The sequence below is a fragment of the Branchiostoma lanceolatum genome, chromosome 13 (assembly GCF_035083965.1).
Source record: "Branchiostoma lanceolatum isolate klBraLanc5 chromosome 13, klBraLanc5.hap2, whole genome shotgun sequence".
Taxonomy (NCBI): domain Eukaryota; kingdom Metazoa; phylum Chordata; class Leptocardii; order Amphioxiformes; family Branchiostomatidae; genus Branchiostoma; species Branchiostoma lanceolatum.
In genome coordinates this window covers 12,014,776-12,032,187 of record NC_089734.1, presented here as the reverse complement: position 1 = coordinate 12,032,187, position 17,412 = coordinate 12,014,776, and the positions used below count along the sequence as shown (strand labels likewise).

The following is a 17,412-nucleotide window of genomic DNA, read 5'->3' as shown; positions in this document are numbered from 1 at the left end:
CTATCCTGGCAGCTTAGATAAGATAGTGTCATGAATGATGTATAGGTTAGATGGAACATGAACAGTAGGGCTGGCTTAGGACACCAGTTGGCAGGGATGAACCATTAGATCAGGTGGGATAAGAACAGGAATTGGTGGGGGTAACCCATTAGATATGGATAGGGAGAAAGAAAGAGCCAGGTAGCCTGCTGAAGTTATTATGTACATACAAATAAGAAGTTTATAATTTGAAAATTGATGAAATTGACAACTTCCCCTACATGTACCTGTTTTTTCCCCAACAAATCTTTTGTTTATACCAGCATATTGACAAATACTGGATATTAAGATATTAAAAATGGTATTGCTATATCTATAAAAATCATATTTCTATATTGTTTCAATTACTATAATGTCTATTTAGGCCAAGAAATCGTAGGGATGTAGTATGTCCCATCTCCCTCACATTGATAATCGATAAATCAATCAATCAACCACAATGACAAACATCTATTTATTTATTTGTTCATCTATCTATTACAGGGAGCCCTCTTAACCATATGACTTCTGTTACTTCTGCATTCTCAAATATCAAGGAACAACCGTACAAAAAAAGTGTTTATGAAGGTTAATCAAATCTTTGATAAAAGAGCTTTGATTGTTTGAATTTCTTGAAACAGCCTTTGGTGAACCCCCTCCCCCACCCGCCTATGAAGGAAAGAAGCAGATGTGTTCTTTGATCTTTGTCCATCTGATGTTGTGTCATGGAGGAGGTTAATAATCCGGGAGTGGTTAAATTACTACCAGTTTTGGTAGCACTTCTGGATTTGATCAATGAGCAAGGAGGTTATAGGGATAACCTCCTTGAATTGATTTGAGAGGATACATCCCCCTCAAGATTGAACCTCCTTGATCCCACTGAAGGGTCATTCATTTTCCTGATAAGAAAAGAACATGATAGAAGGGGGAACCCAGAAGCCACTCTCCAAGCAGAGGTTAGGCTCCGGCTTGTTTTGGACGTTTTTTAGGCGTTTTTATCTGGCTTCCTATATTGTCAGGTTTTCTTTTTGTCCGCTAGCCAAAGCAGCGTAACCTCTGCTTGGAGAGTACTCACAAGCCAAAATGTCTACAGATAAGAAATGTAGTAGATCCTCTAAAGATTGATAGGAATAATTGGTATGGAAAACTGCTTATCTGTGGTCGTAATGGTCTTCACTTGCAGCTGGGTTGTGGTTCAAATTAGGAAGTTTTCCCAAAGGAAGGGTCAAGGTCTTATCTGAGGGGGAGGGACACTTTTCCCACAGGTAGTCACTTCTCACATCTGCGTCTTATTAAGAGGGCTAGACCTACAAATTCTACTATTAGAACTAAAACAACTTTTAAAGGATATATCTGTTGGGCAGTGGTCAAATGCCGGGCACAATAGGTTTGCCAGAAAATGTGTTTTACATCTGGAATTGGGAGTTTTCTTCTGTCATTAAACAGGAAATAGAGTTTGTCAGGTCTGAATATCAAACCCAGGAGTCTGACGTGCGTCAAGTCAGCAGGTACAGTCACTGGTAAATTGCTGGGTGGGACTGTTTGGCTGGCCCTGGTGGGTCTTGTCTCTTTGATAACTGTTAGTGTTAATTACTGTCACGGTGGTTTTATTTCTTTGTAGGAGGGAAAGTGAGGTTTTTTTGGTGTTTTGAATTCGCGGTTGAAATAATTCTGTAGCACAGTGGTCACACAACGGAAACATATTCGCGGTGTCATGAATTAGCTGTGGAGAGGTCATCACAAAAATAAAACCTCGACAAAAGTTTCAAGATTTAGGACTACTAGACAGGAAAGGATCCAAACAATTATAGTACTGTACTACAAAATTCCTCAATACCACATCTGCTTGGAGATTAACTCTACACCTGTTCTTGCCATGCTTGATACTGATGTAAGAGTTTTGATTTCTGGCTACTTGAGAACTATTGATCCTTATTTACAAAAGAGATGTCCTTCAACACTTTGTTCTGTTGTGTCATATAATTGGTTCAGTTGTTCTGTACAGATATCTGATACAGTGATAGTCCTTGTCTTGATGTAAGGCCTTTTTGGTAGATATCTTGTAGAGAAAAAAAACAATCATCTTCAAGATTCTAAAATTTGTCAATCACTTTGGCAGCCTCTTATGAAAGATATAAGTAAAATGTGATTTTTTTGTTTATGTTACCTCTTACAGAGTAGTTGAGCAGGTTTTCTCTGATGTAAATGAAACTGCCTTAACTGGCCTTGAAAATGGCAACTTAAGACTCTCCCACAGGCTCGATGGTATTGAATTCTTGATGTGAAAACTACTTGGGGGTAGTCCGAGGGGTATTTGTCTTACATGTATGCTGGTTTCACCAATGGTGGGAGTTTAGCCTTTGACTTTGGGCTAATCCTACACACATGACTTGTAAGTGTTTGGCTTCCCTAGGGGAGGAATTTCTCTATTTCTTGGATGGGCAGTTTTGGAGGATCTTTTACAGAACTAATTTCATGGTTTGTTAACTTGCTATTTCTCGGCAATAACCTTGGCTGAGGCAAAGAAACTGCCTCATTGTTTCTAAGGAATGGAGACTTGGGGGCAGCACTTTATTTTCCCTTAGGGGGGTATATCCAGCTGTTGTTCCAATATGCCCCCCCCCTCAAATCTGTGAAGGGGGTAGAGAGTTGGTAAAGTAGCCCTTGTGTACTTTGTGCTGGTGTCTGGCATTGTTTATTTTCTAAGCAAATTGGCAGAAATTATTGGTCATTAAAACTAGTCACCATCATCATCATCATTATAGTCCACTGTTTAGTGCCTCTACTACTGCTGTACAATGAGAGCAAAGATTTTCTGAGAGGCAGAACTGCCCCTTTAATTTATTTAAAAGCTTGAAAATATTTCATATCATTCCCGTCCCTTCTATCATTGCATGTACATGTACTTATTTTTTATGAGGGAAGATACATCGATATCTGCTCAAAACCCTTTCTTGTGATTGTACTATACATATACAAAGTATGCAAATCTTTCACATGAATAACATTAGATCTGAGTGTATATATATATATCTGTCTAGCTTTTGTTGTTCAAAAATAGCTTTTGTTCTTCAAAAACTGTATTGGGAACTAGGTCAGATTTGTTTGTTTATACAAGATGTTGCTAGAAGGAAGGACCTGTTTATACAAGTGTCAGTAGGCCACATTACTGTCATGGTCTGTAATCAGATAATTACCACATCCTCTGTGGTCTACTCATCACATAAACACTGGGTAGAATTCCTGTAAATAGCATCACTCAGAGTCAGACATTTGTAAGTTTTTTACTTTTATCCAACACAAAAGAGGAATGACTCGCTAAGTTTTCATCTGTGTTCTAGAGATGAACCAGGAACTTGAGAAAGGATGTTGTGTATGATACTATGAAAATAGGAAGGATAGATCTATTGTGTATGAAAATAAGGAAGGATATTGTGTATGAAAATAGGGACCAGGAAGGATATTGTGTATGAAAATAGGAACCAGAAAGGATATTGTGTTCGAAAATATGTGTTTGCCATCAATTTTGTTTCTTTCATTCATTTTCTTGGGACCTTATCCGGCCATTTTCCATGGTATAATCTTCCTTGTTTTCCATTGTGCCACCCAGCAATTTTTTCTTGGTTTGGTTACTGTAAACCTTGAAACTTTTGCGGTGGTTGTATTTTTGCTAACACAGTGAAAATCTCCTTTTCTCTTGAGATCTCCTGTGAAATAAGACTACCGAGAAAGAAAATGAATTTACAGTGGTTTCTTTTCTGGACCTGAATTTACTCAGTAGAAATTGGCAATCAAGACATGAGGATCCTTTACTATTGCTAAGAAGAATATTCAGACAGTGTTGTTTTCTTCCAAGGAATTGAAGGATACATACATTTATGCACTTGCATCCAACCCTTGATCCAACAGACCAACTTTTTCTAGCCCTGGTGGAATTTCTTTCACAGATGCTGTGTCAAGAGTTTTGGCCAGAAGGTTGGGATTTCATGGTTGTCTATTTGTAGCCATGATTGTAAATAAAAGACCCAGAGGTGATTTTTCAAATCATCTAGCCAGCTGGCCACCCAAAGTTCATGTCATGGATAACACTCCCCATAGACCCAACAGCAGATGGAATAAAAGCAAATTTGTGATTTGATATTTGATAAGGAGTGCTCATTTGTCAATAGTTTTTGATGAATTTGATATAATTGATAAAATTATTTTGAAATTTTAGCACTGTTTTTATTTATTCTGGTTTTTGCATTGACCTTGAGCCCATCATACTGTACACATGTTTTGTCTAAAATTGTTTCAACTCAACAAGTTACAAACTCTTGATTTTCACTGCTCAGCAAAATTTTGAAATCTCCAGGAATATTTGACTTTCATAACCTAAGTTCTCCTACTTCAGTTCATTGTGATGGAAGTGTGGAAGACCCTTTCTTGCCACTTGCATGCAAATGACCGTAACTTTGAAAGACAGTAGTAGAACAATAGGAGGTTTGCTCATGTGCAAGACTGCTGTTGTCATCCATGGTTCCCACAGTTCTCTCTCCATAAGTGCCAATTTCATGGTGCTTCTGTCTGTAGCTCCTCTCTGGGGAGGTAAATTTATCCATGGTTGTCCTCAGCCATTGCCCCCTTTGCTCCTAGAACAGACACTGCTTGGCTTCGGTGGAATATGTTGAGTATTTACCCACATATCTGAGATTATTATTGTTTGACTAGAGACAGGAGCTTAGGTAGGATGTATTGTAGAATGATTTGGCTAGAATTATGTTCTCTGATCGCTTTCTAAGAATCTAAGATTCTTAGCACTTTAGAGAGTGATCCACTGAAGATGGCATATGAGAGTGCCTAAAAATATTATCAGTATCACGGTATCTTTTTTCAACAAATGCCACCCATGTAACTGTTTTTATCCTTCCTATCCTCTTTCTCTTGACCCTTCCTAACTTTCTGCCAATTGTAGCTCTTTCAATCCACGCATCTCCAAATTGTGGTTACAAATAATGATGTTCAGGCTTAAATCTCATGATTAAGGCATTCTAAATTAGATTCACTCCTTTATCCTCTTCTTTTGTTGTTGCATCTCGAGCTGTTTTCATCAGGTTATGTCTCATTAATCCGCAGATTACATTGTCCCAGTCCAGTCATTTCTGTGATGGGGAGAACGTAACAGAATAAAGCAGGTCTTTTATGTGATACATTATTGGTTACTTGTCATCCATGTGAGTCATGCGGCCATCCCATCTTAGTTACTTGGTTCTAAATCTGGTGGAAAAAAGCGTAGATACTATAAAAGATAGAAGCACTAAGAAGAATAGAAAAGCTAGGAGGAATAAGGCTATGTAAAGTTGTTGCTGTGGCCTCACCTTGGTTCTGATTCCTTCTTTTTCATCAAGAACCCAATGCACTTATCGAAAAGATTAGTGGTGACCCAGTCAGCCAGTGTGCTTGACTAAAGATGTGAGCCATATAGAAGCCCGACTAGCATCATACTTTGACTGATTTCGGACAGAAAGAAAGTGAAAAGTAGTGTAGATTGTTTGGAGGTAGTATGTACAGTTTAGTAGTGCAGCTAAATCGATAAGATACATTTCCCATTTATTCTTGTTTTCGTAGACCAGATCCAGTAGAAAAATTGTAATGGTCAGAAGCTGATGTGATGACAAAGATCTGTTCTGCCCACTCTGTTGCCATGGCGATGTCATGATGCTTGAGAGATTGCCATGGTGACGTCACCATGCTGGACAGATTGCTCATCAGAGTCTATTGTGCCATGTTTAGCACTGATAGGATCTTCTATAATGGAAATTAATCAGTCTGTGTGGGGTATTTTCACAAACTTCCAGATAGGATGTTGAGATTTTAGCCTCTACCAGGCTCCACTGTGCTCGCCAGCTGACTCCTCATGTTATCTGTTTATTTTGCCAATTTCTACTCTTCCCAGCCACATGGAAGAGGCGCTAGTTGATGTTTAGAAAACTTGTTGAAGCATTGAAATGCACTTGCAGTTTGAAAGAAAGTTGCTGGGTGGCCCAAGAATACATTAATGCAATAATGAGTCATCTTATAATTGTTGGCAAATACTAGTACATAAATCTATCTATGGCTGGCTAACTCGTCTGACAATTATTCAGACTATTTTGACCAATTTATGCTATTTTTCTAGCCTTTAATTGAATCTCCTAGAGACAAGTTCTGGCTTTCCTGAAACATTTTCCAAATGTTAATGATAGATTCATATTTTTCTATTTTGAATTAAGAAATATGCACAAGGTTATAAGCATCAATTATCATGTTTCATAGCCCTGTTATTGTATATTTCTGAATTCTAACTAGAATCTGAGTAGATTCTGCCCTTTCTATTACAAAGGCAGCATCTGGTCTCAAAATTGTACAGTCACAGCCTTTTGTAGCCAAAGGTCCACATATTTTACCCTTTGATATATGAGTAGCTCCTGATTTGCATACAGGTGGCAGATTTAGGACTCTTCCATTCAAAAAGACCTGTAGGGGTATCCCACAATTATTCTGATGTTTTGTTTGTTGATTTTTGTAGATTTCACAATAAATAACCTTTTCGATTATTTTTCCAAAGCATTTCTTTAAATTGTCTTTGGTGCTTTGATTCTTCAATCAAATTCTAACGTGACTTTTATTTTAAAATTGTACATCATTCCCCCTCCCCATACATGTACTTTTATTTTGACAGCCCTCCATTCTATTGCTTTCAAGTATTCTAATTCCTTGTATTTTATCAACCAAGTGCTGCCTGCAACACTTAATTCCAGTAGACATTGATTCTAGAGGAGATGCCTTTCCCTTAGGCTGTTTTCATGCGGTATGTCTAACTTGTTTGTTGATTTTCGATTACTTGTGTCTATCTTTCTCTTAGGCATCAATAATCTATTTGTGTAAATGCATAATGGTACCTCAGATATTGCTGCACATTTGCAGTTTCCAGCTTATCTTTGCATCGGATATCATATCCTTCCGGCAGTCATGTCTTACGTGTATATGCCATAGGCGTCATCAGTAGCAGATATCTTAGATATGTCACAGGATGTCTACCCATATATGTTGGAAAGAAAAATATTCTAATAGCCACCCTATACTATAGTATAGTCCTTAGTTGTGGCATGGATACATAGAAAAGGCGGAACGTCAAAAGGGACTACAGTACTAAGTACTAGTGCCTAGAGCTAGCATTAGGAAGCTAATCTAGTATGGTAGCCTTTTTTTGTGGGACTAAGTCTCTCTGATTGCACTCATTATCTGATCAAGCAGTCTGAGTCAGAGAAGGAAAGGACTGTGCATTCATTTCAATACCCTGATAGACTTGTTGTACAGATACATGTACCTCAAATATCCATTGAATAATGATTGGAATAGTGGCCATAGTTACATCCTATGCATTGCAAGAATGACTAGACTGGTGTGGTCACGTTTGCATGAAACAGCACTGTTCAAGGTCTGTACTTGAACCTTTATGTAGGTCGCATCCCTTAAATGTCTGGGTCAAATGCTGGGGAACAATACGGAGGGACCAAACTCTAACTGTTGATAAAGGGTGTCCAAGTTCCTAGTGAATGTTTAACTCATTTACCTCCATGTTTATACTCTCCCTAAATTATAATGTGTCTTTTTTAATGTTTTAGCTTTTTATATGTTGCTATATCTTGCATTTGCATATATAGATATCCCAGATGTCTACTTAAAAATACAAAGAGCAGGGTGAAGTTATCGGTTCTACAATTGACGAATCAAAATGAATTACTAGAGGCTGATGGAAAAACAATAGGCCAGCAAATGACCAAACAGAATTAAGGGTACTCTACTAGTCAGCTAAACAGTGATTGTGAAAATAGTCAAGAGAGATTTCTGATGCATACATTTGTAGTCGTCTTTCTAGGTTTATGTCTTTCCTCATGTAGCTACCATCATCGCCCCTGCTAGGTGCGGCCACACAACAGATGATGACTCACTGTCCCCATTTCTCTTTTTCATCTATCATTCGAGCATACTTCCTTCTGGAGGTCAGTGTAAAAGAAAACACAATTGCGATGTAGCACGCAACAGACTGCTTCAGCTGACTGGTTCCCACTGTTCATGTTTCAGGGTGAGCAGGCAAGGAGAGTGGGCGTACTGACCAGCCATTGTTGATCGCTGTCGGAGACCTTCTGCGTAGAACAACAGACGGAGAGGAAATCTATCCATGGCCGATTGCTAGTCTCGTATCGAGGTGAGTGGGTGATGTTCGTTCTTTGTTGTTGAGGATGACCAATGGTTTGTATTTCCTGTGTTGTCTGATGCATCCAGGTGCTCTAGTGTCTGGGCTAGGAATTCTCTCCAACATATAGGTATGATCCCCAAGCTTCACTTCCCTTCTTTCTATGATATTTCATACAATATTGATTTCATACAATATCGGTTACATCTTTTTTTGTTATTCTGTTCAAGTTAGAGGTCCTCCAAAGATATTACTTATAATAATCTGGGTTCTATCCTCTTCTGCCATTTTCATGTGCCATTGGCAATTTTTATTGGTGATGCTTGATCTCCAAGCAGATGTTGGGATGAAAGATTATAATAACATTTTCCTGATTATTCAGCTTTTTTTTAAAGAAGCTAGGCGGTTAGAAAACCTTACAATCTTCTAACCTACAAGTACCACTGCCTGACTAGTTGGAGATTAGGTTATGCCAACGAAAACTGGATTGAAGCTGTGATATTTATTGTTGCCAGGACATATGTTACAGATGGTACATTTATAGTGGTGATTTACATCTTTTGTATTGTACTGGGGCCTGCATCCAGCTTGCCTGGTATACCTACCTGGTTTTTGGGACAATTAGTGGAAGTCAATTATCGAGAGTGCAGCTGTTCTCAGTTGGTAGGTCGGAATATTGGAGAATCTGTATCCCTTGTTCTGGAGATCGGCATTAATGTACCGGAGGTGGGGCTATAGGAGACTCGTCCTCATTTGTTAGGGATGAAAATGTTGGTCTCATGGGAGGCATCTAGGTAAAAAGGTAAAGGTATTCCCTAGCCTTTTTGTAGAAGTTCAGTGTGTTGTTATCCACTGTGTCTAAGGGCAGGGTATTGTAAGGCGGAGCCCATCCCTCATCGAAGCCAGGAACCCATTTTTACACCTGGGTGGAGTGAGGAAAGAACGACAAAACATCTAGCCAGGAACACCAGGAATAGAACTCATGACCTCGCGATCTCAGTTGAGTAGGCATCTAAAAAGAGCTTATGTGCTTTCATGTGACGACAGCACAAAAATTCTGTTATATTTCAGGAGGTCAAATGCTGTTGAAAGCCCTAAATCAAACGGTATCCCAATTTGATATTGCATCTTGTCATTTTGATTAATTGTATGCTGCCATACATGTAGTTATTAACAGGGTATAATTGTTGTAATTAGATTTAAGTTTTATCCTTGAGCACTGACCTCTGATTTTATAGAGATTTATTAGATGATTATTGTTAGTAATTGTTGTATACTGCCGAAGTGGGAAATACGGACGGGTAATTTATGATGGAAAACCATAATATTTCACATCCATAAGAGGAGGATGACTGCTTTACCTTTTTTATTAATTTGGCATTTTTAGGTCAAATCAAGCAGATATATGAGGTGTTAGTAGTAGTATCCAGTAGCATGTCATTAATGTTGCAGAACATATATCTACGGGTATAGTTGGGTAAATACCAACAAGAGACATTGATGGAAAACTGCTTCTTAGAGATCAATATTGTCACATCCAACCCGATATGCAAAAAGCAAAGAGATTAATTCTATAATAAGATGTAACAATAGCCCATTATATATAATCTTCTTCTGGGAAAAAGTGCCTCCAAGAGATAGAAGCCAATAATCTTATGGCAGGCGTTCAGTCACTCTTATATCTGATATGTTATATCATGATCTGATTTAGAAAAAAAGTGTATCTCTCATATTCCTTCTCTGCTGACAAAGATGCAGGGTTTGTGACAGCAAACAGTTTTTGAACTTGAACAGATTTACAATCTATTCCATCCAGCAAGCATAACAGGGGAGTAGTTTCAATAGATATCTGTCAGCATTGTTGAGATATCTCTCCATAGAGGACATCCATCTGGAGTTATTACATTCGCATCAGTCGTAACCGGTTGGTAATGGCGGCTGCTGGCGGCCATTTTGTTTGATCAATGGGGGCAGTGAGGATGGTTTGTGTGTGGGCGTGGAAATCGTGGAAGATTGTGTTTTTATCGCCAGACCTTAAAGGTCGTAAAGGTTGTAAATTCGCCCTTGAAAGTTGTAGTGGTTCGTGGGAGAAGTTTTGCAAGCGTTGATGTCTAACTTAGCCAATTTTCGTCCCTCACGACTTTTCAGTCTGGCAAAAAAAGTAAGGAGGTTGGCCTGCCAATCATAGCCTCATTCTAACATTTCATCCAGCTGGTTGGATAAGATATGCTCTCAATTAACATTCTTGAGGTCTCATTGCAGTCATGTTAGCCCAGGGGCATTAGTTTTGGATTGACAGAGTTTCCTGTTTGAGAACTGTAAATGCAGAAATTTTTGCGGTAGGGAGAAAATGGAGTGTTCGTTGTGGTTTTGAGTTTGCGTTTGAAACAATAGTAGCGCTACAGTCACGCAATAGAACAGCTTTTCGCGGTGGTGTTAAGTTCACAGTAAAGAGTTCACCGCAGAAACCGTGAACATAAAACCACAGCGAATATTTCTGCACTTACAGTATGATGGTGATGTTATACAGGGGTTATGACCGGTGATAATACGCACATGCCATCTGGTAGCCATGCCCTGCAGTTAGAAGTGACTTTCGGATGACCTTCATGTAAAAAATGCTGTCAAGGCAAATTTTCCTCAAGCCAGCATAGTATCCATAGGATTGGCATGCATGTAATGTGCACTTTGAAATGATGCTACAGTTTGAAAGAAAGCTGATAGGGGATCTTAGCCTAAATCACATTTTCCTTAAGGTTAACACCTACCTATTACCTGAAAATCAAAGGAATCCATGATGGACTGATAGACTTTCTGTGAAGGTAGCTGGGTGAAGCACAGTGCTTTTTAAAGTAGCGAGAGGTACTGCAATGCAGCTTCAACACGGCTTGCGTTTTTGGCCAAGTACACTGGGTCCCCCATACTCCTCTCGATAGATGTGTTGGGTTCTTTTACATGCAGAGGATTGATGCTTGAGGCTTACACCTGAAGCTCCCTCATACACTGGGCCGCTGGATTTCGTCACCATCTGAAATGACAATTTTCAATCCGTTACATGTCCGAGGATCAAACTCAGGTCCACAGATCAACGGAATTCGATCCATATGGCGAAGCAACATGGTTGCGTTAAGGCTTGCACCATGGGGACAAAGTTTTCACCAATTTCCATCAGAAAAGAAAGATGACTTTCCAAATTTTTTCATCAGTATCCATCTGAGCCTTCATCAGGAATTTGTCCCACTTTCCTGCAGGGATCTTTGGGAATTGTCAGGACTCAGGAGTGTGTCAATGGTGATTGGAAGTCAATGCTTTCTGCCCTTCAATGTGGGTTAATGTGCCCTGATGTATACTCTCATCTCCCAAATAAACGTACCGGTACGTTTATTTTTTTCAGCCTCAAAATCCACCCAGTACATTCTTATTTTGGACGGTACGTTTATTGTTTTTTTGAAATTCAAAGTTTTGCTAACCTGGGATCCCCTTAAAATTTAAAGTTTGGGTTTTCCTGCCCATATTTCCCCGGCATTTTTGCTCATAATTCGCTATTTTTCGACCATGCGGCGTTGATATCCCGGCTGCTACAGAGGCCGCTATGAACCGGCCTTTGTGAAATTATCCTGGCGTATCTCGTAACGTATCGGTCGATCTCTATGGACACTACAAAGTCAAAGTTGTTATTGGGAGAAAATAAAACGCCACACTGACGTTTTGAAATGCAATTCTTGTTTCATAAACAACTTTGACAGTCTCTGTTTACATCGTAAACCAAAGCACGCTGATCAGAAAAGAAACATGCCAGCGGCGCACAGTAACATTTAACGCATGTAAATTTCTCTACTCACGTGAGATACAGTCTTTCCCAAAATGAAAATATAAAAACAACACCACGAAAAATCTGTGTCTTAGCATAAAAAATTGTATAATGTCTTTCAAAATATATCAAAACATTTCAATCCTACCACAAACAGGAAAACTTAGCGCTTAGAAAATCGCCACTGTGACAATAACGCAGGACGTGACTCTGGTGGGAAAGTTTTGTCATGGAAGAGCTCACGTCGAGGAAGGGGAAACAACTCTTTTTGATCTACAAATAAAACTTCTTTGCCTTAGTCAGAAATATGTTTTGCATTTTAACAAAGAAACTTTCAATATTTAAGTCTATACATAAAATTGAATTGCAATCTAGTCACCGTTATTATCACTTAAAAATGCTTAAAAAAGATTACCCCTCTACAGAAAGAATGTTGCAGTTTTCTAAGAACATCGATGTAGCTTTGTTAGCCCCGCCCCTTTCTGTCTTCGGCGCCAGCTACTGTCTGGCTCACTCTTTCAAGTGTAACATGAGAACCCTGTGGTTAAAATGTGGCAACATCGTAAGCCTGAGGTTTCTCACAAATTTGTTGACAATTTAGTTTCTCAAAATGAATGTTTTTTTCTACTTACAAGAGTAATTTCTGAATTTCAAATTATTTGGATTGCAACTTCAAAAACCAGAACATTATATGATATTGTCCTTGATATTATACACATATGATTATGTCCTTGACACAACACAATAGTTTGTGGCATGTTATGTTTACAAATCTATGTTTCTATGCATAGAAGATAAATGGCAAGTTGGGAAAGAAAAAAGTTACATCATATACATTGTCATAATTCTTCCTTTTCTCTATGGCTTTTGCAAATAAGTGAAGAACTTTACCTGTGATGACCATATCTTCAGGATATTGTAATTTTCTGTTATTGGTCTAAATGTTGACCCAATTTTTCAACATGGCTACTATATTATTTTTTTAAGTGGCAAGGAAGATTACAATTTGAGCAATATGTGTTCAGTTATGCTGTTCAATATTTATAAACTTTGCAGGTATGGTCCTCAGACAGGCATAAATGAATAAAGAATACCTACAGCTACCTGCTTATCATTTTTCCCTCGGACAGAAGTAGCATGGACACAGTCTATCTGAAAATTTGGTTAATTTCTGGGGGGTATGTTTATTCCGGGGGGTACGTTTATTAGATTTTGAAGATTTGTCCAGGGGGTATGTTTATTCCGGGGGGTATGTTTATTTGGGAGATGAGAGTATTGCCTCGCATGTTACCGTAAACCAGGACATCTCCGGGTACCATTGTAACCTGGAGTAGAGTACAGCCTTGTTAGCTTTGGTCCACTCCCAACAGAGGCTGAGTAGTAACCATTTGGGAGCCATTGGGACCGGACCATAGCTAACAAGGCTGGACTCCAGGCTACCACCACTGACCCACACCTGATGTCACACGGATCTTGGTCCTAAGATTGCTACAAAATGGGTCAAATTCCTGAGGAAGACAAGTAATTACGGCCCAAAATTCAGTGACTCATCTTTCTTTTGTCTTAGAAAAATGTAAAAATTTTAATTTTGTATTGTAATGAATAACTTTAACTGAGACAATATTTCATTCAGCTACCTTCCTGTTGTCTACTTCCTTGCCTTTTGTTCAGTGAGGATACAGGTGTTTCGTGGTGGCTGTTACTTGAAACAAGACCCGTGGACGGCACATTTCCAGCTATATCAGTATTCGTAAAATCTCCATCTAAACGTATTCCAAGAAGCCAGAGAATAACAAGTACCCAAGCCTATTATACAACTTTTTAGTAAAATTGATGGCCTCCCATTTTAAAGATCATTTCCTTGTACTCAAGAGTATTAGTGGTTTATTGCCTTGTATGTGTGGAGGGGCATTCATAAGATTTATCGGCCATCCCAAAGTTCTAAAAGTGTGAAAAGCAATAATGGTATTACTACTATGACCTCTGCCAAGGTTGACATATTTTATCAGTGCTTGCTTCGTTTGGCTTGGTCTCAAAAAGTTTTAAGGAGATATTTATGATTTTTATTATTATTTATGGGTAAGCCATGGTGGGTAAATTAAGATTGAACTGAATGTTGGACCCCCAGCAGCTTCCTTACAAATTGCAGATTAAAAGATGGTAAATCTTGTCGAGGAAACAGTCATGCTGGTTTGCACTTTCAAAGCGCTGTCTACTTAACAGTCATACTATCAGTAATCTCCACTAATGAGGCATGTATGAGAGATGGAGTAAGGTAGTGAGTGGAATTCCAATGAAGCTCACACCGTCAGATTACACCTCCTGTTTTGGATATGATTCATTTGCAAATAGTAAGAAATCTATTATCCATAAGCAGCAATAAGAGGCCCACTTGTCTCATTTTTTAAATGCAGTCGGTAAACCTGTCATCATATTATTAATGACCACTGTCCGAATTTGTTGATCATTAGAAGATAGACAAATTTCAAAGTCGCCGGTGAATTGAGAGTATTTTTTGCCTGAAAATCTACCTTGTTATATTGGAGGGGGCTCGGAGACCTGCGAATGTTGGCTGTTTCCTAAAAATCACAAAATGATCAAGAGGACGACTGTACGACGCCGGGTGTATTCTGGCTGAAAATGGCCTTATGAGCTCGCAGAATCGGCAAGCTTACTGATATGAAGTGAGAGAAAACTGCAGATATCTTCACTCGCAGATAAGATAGCCATCAGTAGTTCCCTTGGATACCTTTGACGTAAACTGAATGTGCAAATTTCCCATCTTGGCATTAATGTTTTTGCCTGAGGAATAAGTACATTTTCTGGACTGGTCCCTATGATTAGCCTGCCACATCTGTTTGAAGTCCCAGTGTGAGGAATACAGTCAACATCATGACTAGAATTTTTATTGCTTTCAGGCAAGCTGTGAATGCCAAATTTTTTGCCTTGTAATGCAATGCTACCTAGAGAGATATTTGTGGGTAGAGCAACATAACAATATACATGGAGGGTTGGCTTCTTGAAATTCATTGTGTATCAGACTATAAAATGAATCTAGCCTGGGTGCCATCACAGTTAGTTTTCAGTGGCTAAGCAGAGAGTATGGGAGCTGTGAAAAACCAGCAAGGATGATATCCAGGTTAAAATGCATCAGAGATGTTCCACTGAAAAAGATCAATCCTGTTGGGTCAAAATGCGAAAATATTGCGCCTCTCCAAAAAATTTTATGTCATCAACACCTCACCTCCCTGAGGTTGAGGTCTCTTCTTTTGCCTGGCTCTTTTTGCTCATACTAATGTCTATCATCACTGTACTTAATGTAGTTAGCCAATTAACATTTATTACCCTGTGCGTGCCTCCGTGCATCAAATTGGCACAGGTATGGTTCATTTGGACTACTTAAGGTTATTAAGCATGCTCACTTAGGACTGTACCAATTGCTTAATGAATGTGGATCAAGATTTGATTTTTTTAAATGTTAGTGTTAGTGGGACACAGAAGAAAATCATACAGGCTGAATAATATAAAAGTAGGCTGAGAATCACCATGGACAATTACGGAAACGTCGGCCAGGTAAATGCCATTTGGGTTATGATACAAGAATCTTATTTTCCTATCGACAGTTACAACCTGGTAATAAATGGCCATTGTCATCGTAACTTTAACTCAATTAACTCAGAGATCTTGGATCAATTCTTCATTGAGGAGTATGGCTATTTTTTTGTCTAATTTTATTGGGCAGTATCTTTTTGTTCCTTTCAATTTTTATCTAACAAAATCACATCATATTCCTGAGAAACACGTTAAGGTATTGCCAATGCCTGATGTGTGCCTGCTATTGGTTGGATGTATGTAAGGGCTGGCTGCAGTCTGCCTGTGATAGCAGTGATGCAAGGGTTTGCCTCCTGCATCCAAATGAGCCTATATTTATGGTAATGTCTCGGAGATGGGTTGGGAACAGTTGCAGCTGAGGCACGGAGGAATCGTGTCTCTGGTTCCGTCGGTAAGCGGAATCTCATAGCGGAAAGCACGCACTGTCTCATTCCAAGTGAGAAAAATCGTCGGAGGTAAGTCTGACAAGATCGATAGTGTCGTGGATGAAGCGATTTTATGCAGGACGGAGGTTGGGTGGCGTAGATATTGGAGCCATTATGTAGAAATGTCGCAGCTGTAAGCTGAGGTTGGTTTGTACATGAAATCTGGTTATGAGATGGCCAGGTGTTGTCTTTTGCAGAATGCCTGCTGGAAAGATTGTGTCCATTACTCTGTATATTGCATAGATTCTTCTTGAGTTTGGCTTTGGTTTCCCATTTTGTGCTTCCTTTTTGCGTGATATTTTTTCACCTGGATGTCTACTTGTGAAATACAATAATTCTATTTTTATTACCTAGCTGCAGGATTTTGCTGTGGAAAGAGCTGTTATACATATATTGTAATGGCTGATACTGTTTGAAAAAAAATTGTTGGTCTTTACCTAATAGCATATTTTTACAAGAGGACATGAGGAATTGAGCACAGGAGATTATATAACTTGCTGTACATTTAAAGAGGTGTTGAATATGATACATTTATAGATTCATTCATAGCTGTGGATGTGCCAATGATGTCAATTATGCTCTGAATATGTAATATATGATTATGACGTGGATGTTTGTTTGAATTACTTACCGGTGTTGACTGTCAGAAGACAGTCTAGAAATTGTGATAAAAAATTGTGCTAATTATGAAGATGCCACCCTGAGACTACTTACAAAATAAAAGGAAACTGGTCTCTGTAAAACATGTAGTTGATTTTACACGGCCTGTTAGATTATCATAATGAATATGTGTCATAAAACCACTTGTGAAGTGGAGATGCCACAATGTTAATGATGGAAACATCCCTGATGGTTATGAGGATTTATGGTCTTGGAATGGACCAATCACCATGGAGGACACATTATTGGGATGAAATGGACCAATTAGCCAATCAACATGAGGCAGACAAACAAAGAATACATTCATAGAGATTATATCCTTGTCATTAGCCAATCAAATATGAGCTATCATACTAAATTACAAAACTCTGATTGACCAATCAGTGAAGAGGTATGTTGAAGCTAATACATGTAGTAGTTTATAAAGGAGCAGACTTCTATGAATTTAAAGATAGAAATAAAGAAAGGAACCCAGTTTTGTTTCCCAGTGTCACCAATGCCATAGGTTTTTTGATAACTTGTAAATCTTCATTGAAAATTAGATAGACTTTGCTTTTTGCAAGCTGGCATATTGCAAACAGTCTTACAGCCTTATTTCTGGATGAAGAAAATCAATAAGTAATAATTCTTCAGTGAGGTGGATATTTGAACCATACCTCTTCAATGGA

At 38.7% G+C, this 17,412-nt stretch overlaps 1 protein-coding gene across 2 annotated transcripts in view; it reads left to right on the top strand.

Moving 5' to 3' along the window:
- The window catches only part of LOC136446791 (transmembrane protein 198-like), a 42,550-nt gene that overhangs the window by 3,344 nt on the left and 21,794 nt on the right, over window positions 1-17,412 (top strand). For both annotated transcript variants that reach the window (XM_066445364.1, XM_066445368.1), the window contains exon 2: window positions 8,125-8,248. The gene's annotated coding sequence lies outside the window, so the exon portion shown is untranslated. The remainder of the gene's footprint in view (window positions 1-8,124; window positions 8,249-17,412) is intronic.